This window comes from Mauremys reevesii, linkage group 15, assembly GCF_016161935.1.
Source record: "Mauremys reevesii isolate NIE-2019 linkage group 15, ASM1616193v1, whole genome shotgun sequence".
Taxonomy (NCBI): domain Eukaryota; kingdom Metazoa; phylum Chordata; order Testudines; family Geoemydidae; genus Mauremys; species Mauremys reevesii.
The window spans coordinates 31,224,374-31,229,524 of record NC_052637.1 but is presented as its reverse complement, the minus strand read 5'-3'; positions in this window follow the sequence as shown (position 1 = coordinate 31,229,524).

Genomic DNA, 5,151 nt, shown 5'->3' with positions numbered 1-5,151 from the left:
TGCTCATGGATTGACCAAAGTTTTCTGATACGTATCACAGCATTTAGGAATGCAAAATGTCTGCTGTTCTTCCAGGAACACATATACTCTCCTTTCCTACCTGAAACATTCTCAAAACCATTAGCAATTATCTTTGAGAACTCATGGAGGATGGGTGAGGTCCCAGATGGCTGGAGAAGGGCAAACATGGTACCTGTCTTTAAAACAGAGAACAAAGAGGGACCCAGAGAATTATAGACCAGTCAGCTTAATTTGTGCCAAGGCTGAGCCTGGCATCTCTAGGCTTGGCAGATCATCGCCCCAGCACCTCTGGGCTTGCCACATCAATTATGAAAGTAAAAAAATTGCTTGAGCCCTGGCACGTCTTTCAGTACAAATTAAACACTCCCAGTCAGCCTATCTTCAGTATTTGGTAGGATAATGGAACAAATTATTAAACAATCAAGTGTAAGTACCTGGAGGATAATAGGGTTATAAGGAACAGCCAGCTCAGATTTGACAAGAACAAATCATGCCAAACCAACCTAATTTCTTTCTTTCATTCATTACTGGCCTAGTGGATGAAGGGAAGCATTAGTCATGATATATCTTGATTTTAATAAGGGTTTTGACACAGTCCCACATGACATTTTCATAAGCAAACTAGTGAAATGTGGTCTATATTATTCTAAGGTAGGTGCACAACTGTTTGAAAGACCGTATTCAAAGAGTAGTTATCAATGGTTCACTGTCAAACTGGGAAGGCAGAGCTAGTGGGGTTCCACAGAGATCAGTCCAGGGTCTGGTACTGTTCAATATTTTCCTTAATGACTTGGTTAATGGAGTGGAGAGTAGGCTTATAAAAATTGCAGATGACATCAAGATGGGAGGGGTTTTTCAAGCACTTTGGAGGTTAGGATTAGAATTCAAAACAATCTTGACAAATTGGAGAATTGGTTGAAAATCAACAAGATGAAATTAAATAATGACAAGTGCAACGTATAACTAGCTAGGTGGTAGTACTGCTGAAAAGGATCTGGAGGTTATAGTGGATCACACATTGAATATGAGCCAACAATGTGATGCAGTTGTGACGAAGACCAATATCACTCTGGGATGTATTAACAGGAATGTTGCGTCCAAGATAAGGGAGGTAATTTCCATGCTCTACTTGGCAGTGGTGAGGCTTCAGCTGGAGTGCGGTGTCCAATTCTGGGTGCCACACTTTAAAAAAGATGTGGACAAAATGGAGAGCGTCCAGAGAAGAGCTACAAAAATGACAAGAGGTTTAGAAAACCTGACCTATAAGGAAAGATTTAAAAAAATGAGCATTTCTTGAGAAAAGAAGACTGAGAGGACCTAATAACTGTCTTCAGATACATTAAAGGCTATTATAAAGAGGACAGTGATCAATTGTTCTCCATGTCCACTGAAGGCAGAGCAAGAACTAATGGGCTTAATCTGCAGCAAGGGAGATTTAGGCTGGACATTAGGGAAAAATTCTAACTAAAAAGGTAGTTTAGCTCTGGAATAAGAGGTTGTGGAATCCCCATCAATGGAGGTTTTTAAAAACAGGTTGGACAAACATCTGTCAGGGATGATCTAGGTTTACTTGGTCCTGCCTCAGTGCAGAGGGCTGGACTTCATGACTTCTCGAGGTCCCTTCCAGCCCTACATTTCTATGATTCTGCAGACAACTCTCCACCATTGTGTGTGAGCAGGGAAGGGGCGGGGGGAACTGCTGTGGTCTGATATAGATCTAGGAAGTTCTACCACACAGATGACAGTACTTCCTCCAAAAACATCACTATATCAACCAATTGGCATCTTTGGTAGTGAGTCTTGCCGTGCGCTCAAGGATGACAGAGACTGGTCAGCGCTATATAACTTGGGACAAATTAACTGATAGGTTAGGCTCAGTTCTACTGACATCAATCCAAATGCATCCACTTCTGCCAGGCATGAGTTTGGCCCCCTGAGCTCAACTGCAGGTATCAAAACACACCGCTTTTCACATACCCCGGTGAGACCTCTTCCTGTTCCCTTCCCTGATTCCCAGTCAGGCCTCTATGGATCCTCATTTTTTTCTGAATTAAATTCCCTCCACTCTTGAGGCCTTGCATCACAACCACTATCCGCTTAGCCAAGGAGGACTGGATGAACTTCCCTTCAGAGCCTATCAACGCTATTCCTTAACTGGAGCAAGGGATTGATCTTGAGCAAGACAAGGCACTTCCTCACCTTAGGCTCAGCCAGCTCAATAACTAACTTCCAACCCAGAGACTGGCATTGCCAATTATTATTTTAGCACCTAGGAGACTCAGTCATGGACCAGGACTCCGTTGTGCTAGGTGCTGGACACCGAACAAAAAGATGGTCCCTACCCCAAAGAGCTTACAATCATTTGAACCCAGGTCTCCTCTAACTCAGAAGGGCAGACTGTAAGCACAAACAGCTGATTGCTTTGGGGGCTCTTTACAGACTTGGCCACTTCCTAGTTGGCTGTCTCTTCCTCGTCTATTCTGGGACATCAAAGGGAGGAGGTGACTCTCTCCCCAATTCCCCTCCTGCTTCTCCTCCAGCAACTTGCAGTACTTCAAGACTGTAATGCAGGATGGAGAATACTGCCCCTGGCTGTACAAGGTGAACCTGATTGCACTGTATTTGATCATTCCAGAAGCAGCTGATCCGGACTAGAGCAGGCACGGTGAGCAGTCTGGCCTGCTTTTCAGTGATCTGCACAAACGTCAGAGAGCTAGAGAGTAAAAGGAAAGCAACAGAAACCTACAGAAAATAAGAATGCTGAGCCCTGAGGTAAGTGAGCGCAGCAAATGCAGCAAAGCCATATGTGATGGTTTGGGTGGAAGTGTGTGTAAGTGATAAAGGAGTATAATTTGCACTGATTTCTCATTCAGTGGGTGTGCAACATGAGAGTCACTCACATGCTGAGGAGGTGGACAAGATGCAGAGCTAGAAAAGTAACTAATGGGGGATGTACGAAAGTCTGGGGTGTGTGGAGTTGGGGTGGGGGTTTGTTTACAGCTTCCGGCTTGCTGTTAACAATAATAATAATAATTTAAAAAAATAATTGGCTGAGGAGGATTGGAGACCTCATTCAACCTGAGGGCATTTCTCTGTTTGGATGTAATACAATAACTTTTGGACACAGCATTCAATCAATTCCAGAATTTCAGGGAATGTTCTAGGCATTGTTGGGCAGAATCCCACTGGTTTTGGGGAAAAAATCAGAAAATTGGTAGGCGGCATACAGGGGACGCATAATGCGCCTGCCATCTGCTTAGCCAAGCCATAGCTTCAAGCACCTCTGCAATTGTCTATAGATAAAAGAACAGGTTGGTGGCCCCAATTAACACCTTCCAGCATAACAGTACCGCATCGCATCTCTGCCCATCCTCCCAATAGAGTTTAACATATTGACACCCTGAATGATTTATCCCCCAGACAGAAAGGAGAGAAATAATAATGTTGGCAGAATGGGGGACACAGAGATCCCCTGGCACAGGGTGGGGCAGAGAATGGAGGACTCTGATGTGAGGTAGAAGGGGATGCACACAAAGCCCCTCATATGGGGAATATGTGGACCCTGGTACGGGGAGGAGAGCATGGGGGAGCACAGAGAATCCCACTACATGGGGGAGAATAGGTACCCTTGAAATGGAGGGAATAAGGGCACAGAGACCCCATAGTATGTGGAGAAATGGGGAGATCACAGAACCCCTGGTGAGAGGAGAATGGGATACCCTGGTATGAGTGGAAAGGAGAAATATGAGGCATAAGGGGACAAGGGGGACATGGAGGAAAGTGGGGGATGGGGACACATACATAGCCCCTGGCATGAGGGAGTCTGAAATACAAGAGGACGGGGAGGTGGCACACAGGCAGATTGTGAGAAAATGAAGGAATGCAAAGAACCCCTGTGCAGTGAGCTCAGCCTACAGAAGCTACAAATGTGTGAACTCAGTTGTTGTTATTATTATTACTAAGAGTGGCCTACAGACCATAACGGAGCCTGGAGTCCCATTGTATTAGGCACTGTACATACACACATTCTGTGCCCTACAGAGCGCACAGTCTAAATAGACAAAAGATGGGAGGACGGAACTATGCTTCTGCCCAATTTACAGATGGGGAACTGAGGCACGCAGTGACTTGCCCAAAGTTAGAGCCCTGCGTGGATACAACATTTGTAGCTGCAGGAGATCTGCATGCATGGTCTGCGGCTATCCGCAGCTTTGCAGGGCTCTACCCAAAGTCACCCAGGAAGTCTGTGACAGAGCCAGGAACTGAGTCCCAATCTCCTAAGTGCCAATCCAGCGCCTTAACACCACCATCCTTCCCCGTTTCCCAGCTACGCCCCTGTCTGCCCGCTTGGGGTGTATGTCACACTGGTTTTGCACACCGGAATGGCAAGTTACACCACTCCACCGCTGATCACGTCACCATGCACTTTTGCCCACTATAAGGAATTTGCCTTGTCAACTATCAGTTGCCTCCGCTGGCTAATTGGTGCTGTCTCTGCGGGGAAGAGCTTTCCCTGCAGAAATCCTTAGCACACCTCTTCCTTACTGCCACGTCTTACAGCTGCCATGATCGTGCTACTGCCACATGATCTATCCCGGGCATGTTCCTTGCTGAATGCACAACAGCAGCAGCAGAGTTTTGAACGAAACGCTCTTCTCCCCAGCTGGGGAGAATCCCCCATCAGAGCAAAGCAGCACAAATGATCATGACGCTTTTCCTTTCTCCGTGCAACGCGATCCCACCGCCTGGAAACAAACATCCGCCAGGACGGCTGGAGCCAATCCCTCCTCCCTCTAATGTGCATATTCCTACGTCGCCAGCCTGGCACCATTCCGGGTGCTTGCAGCCCCTGCGCCGGCTATCTCGGAGGCAGGGGTGGGTGGGACTAGTACACCTCAGATCCGCCTAGCTAAAATGCATCTGAAATTCCTCTGATTAACGTGTGGGGTGGAAGAAGAGGGAAGGGAGAGCCTCCCCCACCCGCCTTTTGCATGGCTTTACATGCAGCAGTACCATGCTAGAGGTCTCCACCGAGCTGCAGAAACAGGAACTAGCTGCCTAGGAAGGTTCCTCTTTCTTTTGTGCATCACCCAGATATCCCGGTGCAAAAAAAAAAAAAAAAAAAAAAAA